Source organism: Pleurodeles waltl, chromosome 2_2 (assembly GCF_031143425.1).
Source record: "Pleurodeles waltl isolate 20211129_DDA chromosome 2_2, aPleWal1.hap1.20221129, whole genome shotgun sequence".
Lineage (NCBI taxonomy): Eukaryota > Metazoa > Chordata > Amphibia > Caudata > Salamandridae > Pleurodeles > Pleurodeles waltl.
The window spans coordinates 154398434-154411876 of NC_090439.1; the positions used below are offsets into that span (position 1 = coordinate 154398434).

The 13443-nt window shown below is 43.0% G+C and overlaps 1 protein-coding gene across 10 annotated transcripts in view; it reads left to right on the top strand.

Moving 5' to 3' along the window:
* The window catches only part of LOC138280823 (poly(rC)-binding protein 3-like), a 2739176-nt gene that overhangs the window by 2082939 nt on the left and 642794 nt on the right, over nt 1-13443 (top strand). For 5 of the 10 annotated variants that reach the window (XM_069219528.1, XM_069219540.1, XM_069219533.1 and 2 more), the window contains exon 1: nt 11756-12003. The exons of the other annotated variants lie outside the window; for them this stretch is intronic. The gene's annotated coding sequence lies outside the window, so the exon portion shown is untranslated. Of the gene's footprint in view, nt 1-11755; nt 12004-13443 lie in introns of those variants that run through there. 10 annotated transcript variants of the gene reach the window in all.

The following is a 13443-nucleotide window of genomic DNA, read 5'->3' on the forward strand; positions in this document are numbered from 1 at the left end:
TACATGTGCCTAAAGCCTGTAAATTAAATGCAAGTAGTGGGCCTGCACCACTGATTGTGCCACCCACATAAGTATCCCCTTAACCATGTCTCAGGCCTGCCATTGCAAGGCCAGTGTGTGCAGTTTCACTGCCACTTCAACTTGGCATTTAAAACTACTTGCCAAGCCTTAAACTCTCTTATATTACATATAAGCCACCCCTAAGGTAGGCCCTAGGTAGACCATGGGGCAGGGTGCTATATAACTAAATGGTAGGATCTGTACTTGTACGCTTTACATGTCCTGGTAGTGAAAAACTCCTGTAGTCATTTTTCACTATTGTGAAATGTGCTTCTCTCATAGACCAGCATTATAAAATCTCTTATATACTTTAAAGTGGTTATTTCTGATCTGAAAGGAGTAGCATTGTCATGTTTGGTGTAGTTGGAATAGTAGTGAGAAATCCTGCTTACTGGTGAAGTTGGATTTAACATTACTATTTTAGAAATGCCTCTTTTAAGAAAGTAGGCATTTCTTTTCACTTAATGCTCTCTGTGCTTTACAGCCTGTCTCCAATCCTTGTCTGATCTGTGGAGGTTGACAGCTCCGCTTGTGCTTTCCATTCAGACAGCCACATACATTCAGCTACATCTGCATTCATCTGCATGCTAATGGGTCTTCCTGGACAGGAAGGGTGGAGGGGCTCTCACTTAAACCTCAAGGGCTAGTGGCATGACCAGTGGCATGACCCCACACAATGGACTGATAACCCCCCGGCCCCCCAAATAGATCTCCTGGCAGACAGGACTGGGTTGAAAGGAGAGCTGGTGCATTTCAAAACCACTCTTGGAAGCCTCCTCCACTTCAAAGGCATATTTGGGTATATATACTGTGGTCCTCTAAATTCAGACACTTCTGGACCTGCAAGTGAACAACAAATGGGATTCCCTGAGATTGATAAAGTAGCTCAACCAGGGAATAGAAGCTAATGGCTAATAACTATGTGAGCGTTCACCGTTATTTCAGACTTAGAAAACATACAAGGCATATGGTGTACCCTATCTGTTTGGGGGAAACATGGACTCGGATAGAGGAAGCACTACAATAATTTGAAGATAATATCTTTGCATCTTTATTTCTTCAATATCGGGAATAGCCGAGAAAGTTACTTTTTCTATTTCCTGTTGAGTTATGGTCATTTTATTGTAGAGACCTTATATCATCGCCTCATTGCAGATATCATCCATCATTGTGAAATACATCCTGAACTCGGAACATTGAGACACAAGATATCCGATTACTGGGTCTACACCAATATTGGATTAGCTGACTGAGAACTGCCCTGATGAAGGTAGCCTCTATATAAGAGGATTACCGAAACGCGCGTAGGCTCTGGGTTCCTTTTGTATTATTAACTGGAATTGTTATTATATCAGATTCTAGAATAATTTTTATACATTTTTCTGTGTGTATATAGGCATGTAACATTTGTCTATTTAAGTTCATGATTTGTTCTTTGTTGGATTTGTTATGGCATTTCGTTATGTATATCCATGTGTAGCTTTTTCAGTATGAATGTGGAGTGATTGAGTTTACCATGTAGTCTTTTTTGCAATATATTGGTTTTTGTATATTTTGTTATTCAATTTAATAAAATCATATATAGTTGATATAACTTCATATTTCTTGGTTTATTATTGTATAGAGATGTAGATGAGACTACTGTTGTAGCCTAGATTAGAGACATAGGGCCTGATTCTAACTTTGGAGGATGGTGTTAAACCGTCCCAAAAGTGGCGGATATACCACCTACCGTATTACGAGTCCATTATATCCTATGGAACTCGTAATACGGTAGGTGGTATATCCGCCACTTTTGGGACGGTTTTACACCGTCCTCCAGAGTTAGAATCAGGCCCATAATCTAATTACTCTTGTTCCGATGTACATATATATATATATATTTTTTTTAAGACATACCCAATTAGTCATATTGATATATATTGGATAATTGTTGTTGAGGAATATCATTTACTAATATTATGAAGTAGCTCTTTGTCTTGGATCACTCCTTAACTTCTGGACCTGCAACAGGACTCTTTCATAAGGACTACAGTGTTGCCCAAAGGTCTCAACCGGACTGCTTTTCTGGAATGACTGCTCTTCTGCTTGTTTCCCTGCTGCCTGTTGCTTCCTGACTCACTCTGCTGGAAGGACTTTGCGTTCCCACCACAAGTGATCTCCAAGTGCTTGTCAGCTTGCCTCCTGTTAAGGAGTCTCAGGGTCATCAAAGACTTCACCTAAAGAAGAAAAACAATCCATCAATACGCCACAGATGAAAATTCAACGCATTGCCCGCAGCTGAAAAATCCAACCAACGCCTGTAGAATTGACGCAGAACCTGTTTCACCGTGGTTTCATCATCGCTGCGCGTCTGGATTTTTCATGCATTGTCCATGGGCATCAATTTGGCATCAACCCCGCACCGCAGTAAGAAACCAAGGCTGCATGTATGGAAATCGATGCATGGAAAGAATCAACGCATCACCTCCACTGTGCGGGAAAAATCAAGGCATTGCTTTGCTTTCCAGTGCCTCACCTCCCCTGTGCAGTACGGAACCAATGCAACAATTTATTTTTCATGCATTCCAGATACTTTGTGCTAAAGAGATACATCCATTGATTCCTATGGATTAAGATCTACTTAAACTCCTAAAAAGTGATATCTAGACTGGTGTATATTGGATTTTTGTCATTTAGGTCTTGTTTTATTCAGATAAATATTATCTCTTTTTCTATACTGGCGTGGAGTACTATTCGTGGTGTTTTCACTGTGTTGTTGTATGAGTTATTGTACGAACACTTAACACATTGTCTTTTAAGTTAATCTGCCTGCTCTGTGCCAAGCTGCCAGAGGGTGAGCACAGGATAATTTATGTTGTGCTGTGATTTACCCTGACTAGGATTGTAGTACCTACTTGGACAGGGTGCATACCTCTGCCAACCAGAGGCCCAATTTCTAACAGCTGTCAACAGACCAAAGAGCAGAGTGCAGTGCGTTTAAAAAGTTGAGCATGTACTTTGTATGTTTAAGATGCCCTGGTAGTGAAAAAGTCATTAATTTGTTTTTTACTACTGTGAGGCCTTCCTCTCCCACAGGATAATATTAGGTTACCCTATTACATTTACTAAGTGATAACTTTTGTTTGGCAACATGGGAATGTCATGTTTTTGGTCACTAAAGAACTGTAATTTAAAATCTTCTTTAATGGTAAATTTGGATTTTAAGTCACAATTCTGATACAGTCACCTTTAGAATATTGGCATTTTCTTGTCCTAACCATTTGGCACCTGCAGCCTGTGTCCTGGGTCACATGACTGTGAACAGTTGGCAGTTGACCTTTATGTATTCCTTCCAGGCAGTGAGATAAATGGGCCATCTTGCCAGGATGGGAGCGGCAGCACTGTCCCCTGCCCCACTTACATTTCGAAGGAGTCACCTCAGCACACTCACAAAGAATGCCACCCCAGTCTTTTGTCACCCTTAACCTTTTGCCACCCGGGCAGGGAAGGTGGAAATTTCAAAACTATCTGTGGGGGAAAGCTCTAGATGTTTCTCCCACTTCAAAGCTGGTATTAAGTATACAAATAGGAATCTTAGACTCACTCTTCAGTTCGCTCCTGGACCTGTGGAGTACTTCAGAGGACCGTCCTGCTGCTTGAGGCCTGCGTTGAACCTCAGAGGTCTGACCTGCTGCTACAAGAGGACTGCCTTGCTGCTTGAAGCTTGCCTTGTTTCCTCAATGGACTGCCTTGTGGCTTGTGGTCTGCCTTGCTGCTTCATTCCAGGATTACTAGAATGACTCTGAGGGTCAGGTGGCTGACCTCTTGTTCTGCGATATAGGGACACAACAACCTTCAGAGGCCTCCATGCAATTGTCCAGCTGACCTGATGCACTGTACCTGCCTGGGCCTGCAGCTGGGCCTGCTAGAGCCCTGCTAGCATCTGCTGGAGTGAGTTCCTGATCCACAAAAGGTGCCTCCCCAGGTTCTGGACACTCCAGGTCCTGACAGGTATCAGTTGAGCTCCTCCTGTGAGGAAATAGAGACATCCAGAAGTTTTGGGCTCTTCGCAACTGTGAACACACCCATTCGTGCTGAGATCTTGCTGCCTGTGACTATCGCCAATGCAAAGCTCTGTTAAACCTGACTCTTTGTGCTATGACGACTGCAGCGACGAGTGGAAATGCAGGATCTGAAATCTGCACTACGGCGATGACAGCCAAGTGTGACCACCAATGTGAAGCTCGAGCAAAACCATTTGTGATACCCGACAGGATCTTTGCACTACAGCAACGACTGTCCATGACCCCTGACCTGCTCCATTCGATACAACAATGACCATCCATGAGACTGTCCTTGAGGCCTCCTCCAGAACAAAATGGACTCTTTACACTGGAATTTGGGAAGGTAACTTTTTCAGTTGTACGTACCTGGTCCCTGGTTCAGGCCAACGCTCTATCACTGTCAGCCTGAACTTGTGACTTTTCCCCAGTCTAGCACAACCAGAAGATCATAAGTGGCATTTTGTGCTTTTAGGCTCCATACTTATCTGAATCTTTGAAATTTCTTCTCAAGGAACAGCCACAATACTTCTGAGGGTGAATCAAAAAAGTAACAAAATTAACCCTCTGATAGCTTGACAAAACATTAGGAAATCAGCCAGTCTTAACTTAGAGGCACTGCATTAAGAATGTATGCAGTAAACAAATAGTAATATAGGGAAAACACAACACAAGAAAAATTCAACACCAATTAAAAAAATAGAGAAGAGTTCACCCTGAAAAGTATTGTGGTTGTTGCTTGAGAAGGATTTTCATCGGCTTCATTAAAAAAAACAATTTCCTACAGACTGATATCAGTTTAGAAGCATATACCAAAAAGCCAGTTCCCAGGAACTTATAAGTCACCCCTAAAGTATGCCCTAAATGCCCCAGCACAGGACAGGGTGTAAGGTATTAAAAAAGTATTACATATATATAGAATGTTTCACATGTCCTGACAGTGAACAAACTTCCAAGTTGATTTTTACTGTGTGGCAAGACTGGTCCTTCCATAGGAAATCACTGGGTTACACTATAACAAATTATAGTGCTTAATTTCAGCCTAGGCGTTGGAAGAAAATGTTTCAAGGACTCATTTTAATAGTAATTTTAAATCATACCTTATGTTCAAGTCAGATTTAGACATTACACTTTTGAAAGGTTGTATTTTTCCTGTCAAATTGGCTTTCTGCTGGTGTTTGGTGTCACCTGACTGCTGATGGCTCTCCTGTGGTGAGATGTGGTTTGCTCCCAGGCTTTGGACAAAGAGCTTGGGTGAGGAGAAGTGTTTTTCTTCCTTGAGCAGGTTGGTCTCGGGCAGTGCTTATCCCCTTCCAGAGGTTCAAAGGATGCCTCCCCTGTCACTGGTAGAAATAGCTTACACCTAGGTCTGCCTCTCCTTGCCTCCCTAGCCAGTTTTGCTTCAAACCAAGTGTGAAACAAAGCTGCCTCAAAACTGGTTTGGAGTTACCACAAGGGAGTGTTTGCCCATTCCATAGCCAGACCTCTGGGTGAGCACAGAGAGCTCTGACTGGGAGAAGAAGGGTTCTGCCATGTTGGGTTTAGGTAAACAGGGCTAATGTGGGACAGCATACATTAAAGCACTCAGGAAGTGTAGCACAAGTGGATTATGTCACCTCTTGGATGTTTTATCCTTTTGGTTAGGGAGTGTCCAAGAGCTGTCCCCCATTTGGGGGCAGGAAATGGGCATACCCACAAAACCCTCTCCAGAACACTTCTGGATCTGTGAAGAATTGAAATAAGGACTGCCCTACTCTCTGATGAACCTGGAGGAAGGCTGGACTGTCTTGCCTTGAGCCCAAGACCCAAGACATGACTCCAAGGGTCAGTTTGCTGACCTTCTATTTAAGTTACCAGAACACAGCAAGCTTCCAGAGGCCTCCCTCTTTCAACGCAGCTGGCCGGATGTCCATTCCAACTGGACCTTCACTGGAACCTGCTGCTGGTATCTATTGTAGTGCATCCTAAACCTCAAGTGGTGCCCCTCAGCTCCTGGACTCTTTACTGGTATTAGAGTGTTCTCCTCCTGTTCACACTGCAAAAGCTTAGACATAGAAGCTTTTTGCCACGTTTCTGCTTAGACAACCAATGGAGACTAGAAATGCCATCAAAGTCGTAGCCATTGATGTTGAATCACTGGTTGGCGTCAGCTTGCTGGCTTGTTAGCTGCAAGAGATCAGATCTCCAGAAAACATTCTAAGTCTAAAGACAGAGGACTTCATCGGGAATGACGGCAAGCAGCAACCTGTTGATGTCGAGGCCTACCTAGGCATGCATCTCAAACTTCTCCCGCTGAAATCTTTCCCACCTTTGTCGATTACTTCACAAGAAGCCCACTGTTCAGCAACCTGTGATTGTCATTTCTCACTTCATATCTAACTTACCCCAACAACTAACCATCAAAGACTACTTTTTCTTCATAAACATTTCTAGATCAAAAGGAACCTGGTCCTTGTATCTGACCCGTGCTCCATCGCAGTTGGCCTTAACTTTTTACTTTGACAGGGTCTAGCACAACCAGATAATACCTGTTGGGGCATTATGTATTTGCCATTATGCTTAGTTCAAACTTTAAACATTCATATCTTTCTTTCAGGGCTGGACTGAGAACCCAAAGCAGCCCTGGCAAATTTTGTCAGATCAGCCTCCACAGGGTGCATAGAATACCAGCCTTACCAATACAATGTGGCTTGGGGTGTCCTCACCCCCAGGAAAATGTGGGGGAAATGGCACAAATGGTGCGTTCTGCAACACATTTTTATTTATATATTCAATTTTATTATTTTTTTAAGAATAGTAAATGGTGAACTTACAGTGCACCAAGATACTGAAGTCTTTACTGAGGCTCTTCAATGAGTCCCTCACCATCACTCTCTAATAGTGTCTCTCGTCCCTCCATTGCCCCTCTCTCACATGTATTTCATTTATTTTATACCAGCTCTCTTACCAGTATAGGGTGTTGGAGCACTTTACATCACACACACATACAGACACAGTGAATCAGATGTGTGTACATCAGTGTATAGAAAATGTTACATAAAACAAAGGGGACTACAAGGTGTAGGATTCACATGTCATTTAAGAATGCTTCATCTGAAGAAGCATAAACTCAGGATTCAAAACGTAACACAGTACTTAGAATTCACTTTACTAATAATAATTTATTTCTACCCAAACAAGCCCTTTTTAGCAAAAGTAGGATAATCAAAGACTGGGGGAAAATATAACTTTCAAACCTGTACCTTGCACTTTGCATGCAGGTCTTTGTACACAGTTTATAGCTCACAGTGCTAGATTATGATTGTAACTCATGAGCTGCACAGTAACAAAAGTGTGACAAAAGTGGTATCCCACTGAGCATAGCACATAAACTCCTGTTCTGTGATCTGCATAGTACACATTCTTTGCAGCACGCATATTAACCCTCTGCACTACTTAAGATGAGTCAAAACTGTCACTAGACAAAACTCTGATCTCTCTCCAGCAGGTACTTAATCACCAGAGATATCTTGGCACTTTTATTGTTGCCTGAAAATTGTTGGATATACATAGAACTCTGCCTTGTTTTTAAAATTGCTGTATTGCTACAATACCAGTCCCCAAGTAGTAAAAGCAGCCCCCCACCGTTTCATCCTCCCAAGGAAACACCTTAAGCCTGATTCGAAAACTCTGCCCTTGCTACCTTACTACTTTTTCTTATCTGGGTGCCATTTTATTTATTAAGATGTGTTGTGTTTTCATTTTATTACAGTTTCAATGGTGCCTCTAAGTTAAGCCGGACTGCTTTGTGCCAAGCTACCAGAGGGTTAAGCACAAGTTTTTTTATTGACTTTTGTGGTACACACTGAGAAGCATTGTGATTACTATTTGAGGTGGGCTCTCCCCACCCACAACTAATACTTTGATTTCTTACAATAAACTGAAGATTTTTTCCCAGGTGCTTCATTTGGTGGAAGGAGGTTTTTAGCATTGCTCCCACGTTTTAGCTCATGCTAACCTGAAGACCACATTCCATAGCATTTTTTTTTGTTTGGCGTAGTTTGGAACGTGCTCACCAAAAATTGGTAGGTGGAGAACAAAGAGGATCTATGATGGTGGGTCGAGTTCAAGGAATCCTTTTTTTGATTAATTTCATTTGAAGTTGTTGTTCCCCGTGTATATCAGTATGCTTTTGAGATCTTTCCTTCTGCTTTCAAATTGGTTGGTATGCCCTGTTACAGTATAACTGTGTATCATGGTGTCATCTGCCTTAGGAGAGAAATTAGAGCTGGTTAAACCGAGCTGTTCTGTTAGTGGTTTCATGTGACAGGTAAAGATGGGTAGCAATAAATAATTTGCTTCTGGACTCTTCTTCATGTGCACTAATTCAGAAAACGTTTAAACCATCTGGTAGCCTTTTTAAGGTGTTGGCCTACATTTGGCATCATTGAAGCAAGATATGGTCGTCACTCAAGTCTACACCTGCTTGGTCTACATAAATGCACTTTACTACTGACTGCTGCTTACCAAACAGAAAGATTGCAAGGAGCACTAAGTGCTCCAATTCACCTGTTTTTCAGCTTTCAAAAAAATAGACCACCACCCAGTACTACAGAAGCTTAACCGGAGACGATTTAAGCCACAGGCAAATGGGGCAACTACACAAGACCCCATCTTTCTAGCCCCCCCCCCCCCGGAAAGGTGACCTTTTATGTCTATTTCACCCCCGTCTATTTCTTTAGTCCAACCGAGGTCCCTCTTTCTGTCTCCTCTGACTCTGTCTCTAAAAATTGCCAGAGTCGTCTTTCTTTTAGGGGGTTTTCGGGTGGACCTATTTCAGCTATTTAAGTGTAACCACATTTCAGAAAGCTTAAAGTGAAATTAGATATTGTGGCATTATGTGTGCATGACTTAGCAGAAAATTGGTAATAAAAGCCATCAAAGTTGCTCCAAAGAGAAGACTACAAAATATGTCATGCGGAGGGCCCCAAAGGCCCCTAGGATAACTCTGAAGCTTACATTGGCTCCCCACCAATTTCAGGATCATCTTCTAAGCCCCATGCCTCATCCAAAAACATCGAAAAGGCTCAGCACACTCAAACCTGCGAGACATATATTAATGGTATCACCCCACACCACTGATAGCCCAATCAGGTAATCTCCTAGTGAGTCATATAACTAAATGTAACAGCAGAAATTAGATATTCTTCTCAGTCGATGGCCAGCTTATTAAATTCCCTCCCACCCCATAGCCACAGAGATACTGACCTCATGTTATTTGAAAAACAATGGATATTCACATGAGCATATATATAGAATCTCTCTTCATCTTACCTCAACAAGCCTCTCCCCTCTCGCAAATCATAAGCATGCTGCAAGCTCTTCTCTTGCAAGCCTGTAGGAGCAATTTAGTTAATAAATAAATAATGAGCTATTAGTGTTTGGTAGAATGAGCAGGGTTTGTACTCTCCGGGAGGATTTAAGTAATGGAGTGCAAAGCTTTCTCTATGTTTATAAGAAAGATTTATCAGTCAGATGAACAGTATTTCTGGTATATAGCCAGGGTAGCAACTGAAGGATTAATCATTGCTAGTGTCTCAGGTTCTGGGACTAAAGACCTGAGCTATGAGATCAAACAACCGATTCATAAAAATACATCACATGCCGCATGCCACATCTTTACTGCCCTGGAAATGTGGCCTCTTTGAGACTGCGACCTAATTTATCGATCAGTATGTATGATGTTATGAGGTACAGTACACAACTGATAATCGGATAGATTCACCTTTCCTGTGCTCAGTTCTCCTGGGGAATTCGAATGGATGACGAAAGCGAGCGTGCAATTCATCTTCTCCCAGCTGATGAGCATTGGTAGCAGCAACAGGCAGTAGGATAGTGAATGGCAGTGGTTATCTGCAGAAGACAGTGAAACAGTAGCACACAAATGCAGTTATTTTAAAATAATATTAAATCACCAATATTTATATTTTGCATATACAAACTTTGTAGAGGAGTCCACGCAGTTAAATCTGCACTCTCTTCCTAATAATTATTTCTTGTCCCAAAGCTCAGATACTCTAAAACTGGCCTCTTAGGAGTATAGGGAGCAAATTATGGAACTCTTTAGCCTTACCCTTAAAACAGCTACTGCTCGTCTGAAATTTAGGATGACAATAAAAAACGTGGTTGTTTTCAAGGTACTTCCTCATTCATTGTTTGAGGCGACCTGGTAACGTTCTAAAACAGGATGAGTACCTGTTAGCATGACCGTATGCACACTATAAATATCTATTTAGATATATAAAAATGTAGCACAACACAAACTAAGGGCCTAATTACGAGTTTGGCAGTCTTGCAACTGCCAAACTTGCGTTTGAGGTCTGACCGCCAGATTATGACCCTGGAGGTTGGACCTCCAGGAGACCGCCGCCACTGCCATGATCATATATCTTGACAGGTTGGCAGCAGTCGAAGTCGTGGACAGCCATGGCAGCACTCAGTTCAGCACTGCCATGCTTATCACTGCTTCCCTTTCCACCAGCCTTTTCATGGAATGGTCCCTGACAAGAAAAGGCAAGCGGAGAGGCTGGGAGCCACAGGGGGGCCCCTGCACTACCCATGACCACTGTATGGGCAGTGCAGGGGTGCTTTCCGAGGGTGCTGGTGAAACCCTCTGTGCAACAGCATCGGCCTCAGCTCCTTGATAAGAAGAGGACAATGTCTATGCACTGTTTCCACTGGGCTGATCGGCAGAACCCTCCTAATATGGAGGTTTCCACCGGTCAGCCCAGTGGAAACATTGGTATCGGCTGGAGGGGGAGACTGCCAGCTCTGCGTCAGTCTCCTCCCCACGGGGCTAGCGTGCCAACGGTCGGCCCTCGAAACTCGTAATCAGGTCCTAAATTGTTCATTTGTCTTTTACTAATAATTATTATTCCTCAAAGAAGCAGTACTCGTGTCATTGACCTCTTAAGGTTGAAAATCTGAAATGTTCTGATCCACAGGCTGCAAGTTACATGCCTGAACTCTGTGGCATGAGCTTAACCTTTTGAGCTGTCTTACTAGGATCCATTGGAATGGGTGATAGTTAGTGTGATATTTTAATTCAAAGTGCACGTTTGTGAAGAAATCTCTGTCTTGTGAGACCGTACCCAATGCCTAAACTTTGTATTGGATGAAGAAATATGTCAAAGAGACTGCATGGCTTCACTTTCCAGGTGTGAAGCTTCTTAGCTATAAAGTGTGCTCTGCATGTTGCCCTTCGAAGGGATCCGTAGTTTTGTAGGAATTCATCTTGCCTATTTTCCTCATCCAACTTGATTGATGTAATTGAAAGCAGCACTCTGTCCCATGCATATGTTTGCTGGTTAAATTGATATGCCCTTCCAGTCACTGATTGCTAAATCATCACACTCTTTAGCAGCAAAGCTGGGTCCTTCTGCCCTAAATCTTGCTCACTGATGTTGTTGGAGCCACAGCAATTTAATTAAGTTAACTCCATTGACCCGCTGGAGATGCTGTTTAATAGCCGCACTCCCAGGAGCTCAGTGCAGGTAAATTGAATGAGTACTGCTGCGTATCTCTTTCCCATGTGCTTTATGCCTCAGCTTTTAGCCTGGCAGGCATAGCCAATCAGACAAAAAGGTTTGCTGCCACTGCTGAGCTGGGATGGCATTCCCCTTCCGTAACACGAACAATGTGCAGCGTGAGAGGCATCTGCTGCTGGGAGGATCAACCAGGCAGTGATCTGTGCGGGCGTGTGCTGCTGCGTTCAGCTGCTTGGAAGGCAACTTCTGTGGGCTTCCTCCTTTTCCTCCTCACTTCTGTTCCACGCAGATGCTCCTTTTGATTTTTGCTCACCCTCTTTTTTCCCTCCGAAGTGAAAAGAAGTGAGGTGGGAGCGCACAGGACGGTGTGGGAAGTAAGTCACTCGTCGCTTATCAATCAGCTGGCTATGCGCGTGCAGCTTCCTTTGGGTGGGTGGTTGAGACTCAGTTCCAGGGAGGGCTTGCAAAACGTTTTTATTTTTAGACAGTTACTGATGGAAGAGAATGACACAATTGTGCCTTTGTTGTGGGTTGGGTGCTAAGAGCCAAGCAGCTGTGATTATAACCCAGTTTAAAGCTTATGGAATGTGTTCTATCAGGCAGAGCGAATGGATACGCATGCTGTAGATCATATTTTGAAAAACATCAGTGCTGCAGTTGACCGGCGAGGCTGGAACCGCTCCCTCCAGAGCTCCCTCCTGCTACCGCTGGATCCAGGGCAGAGGAATCTCGGCTTCGGCTGCACACTGCCTTCGAGAGACTTGTTTGCGTATTTCATGTAGGGGAGATGAATCGCTTGAAATCCGCAGTTGTTTCTCTGAGCACTCTGCGGGGAGTTTCACGACTTGTCTGCCTAGGACTAACTGCGCAGGAAAGCCATTCTAGGAAGGCTCTAATGTGCCACTAAATGTAATGTCCCGGTTTCCCTTGGTGTATCTGCATGTCTCCGTGTTTATGCGCGAGGGGGTGGGGGAGTGAGGGGGAGGAGGCGCGGACACGCCTCGGCAGCGAGGGCCTCTTATCAGAGTGATAGATCGCTGTAGTGCGCCGGCTCGCGCTGGAGTACCATGTTATTAACGTTGCTCGTTTATTATTTACTGCCCTCGTTCACGGGCCAGCACAAAGGAAGAGTCATTTCAATCAATACAAATATTTTAACATATTCTGGACAGATTTAATGGACTGTACAAATTATGATGCCACTCCCTAATGTAATAGTGACCTAGTAAAGATGAGATCGCAAGTTATGCGTGAGAATTGATGATTGATTGAAAAATGTTTTAACTTGCCAGTGAATGCTGATGACACCTTACATTAATAAAAACATGGTAAAATATTTTCAAAGCTCTGTTATGATTAAGTTTCACACATAAATGTACTGAATTGTGAACCCTACACACACATCCGTACACATAGGAAACTGCAAAGAAGTTCGGCGGTCTGTCATTCCTATAGCTTCCATGAAATATTAATACAAACTAATAGCAAACTAGACGCTTAACAAGTCTCTGTGAAGCAAGGGCACACAATGCAACCTGAAAATACCCGTGCAAAAGGCCATACTAATTACAACAGTGCTTCATTTGTCACACAGGCCACGGAAATATGCGATTCTGCTGATTTGCTGCATTTGTCACATAGTCCATCATCTGCAGGATAATTTTCAGATTTTAGGGGGGAAAAAAAATCTAGCTCCAAGGGTTCAAATGCTACAAAAAATGCAGCAACATATGTTGCCACAACTGGTCACCATCAGTCGTTTATTGCTATATTTAAATGTTAAAGTTGCACTAATGAGGTGAATCCTTTTCTAA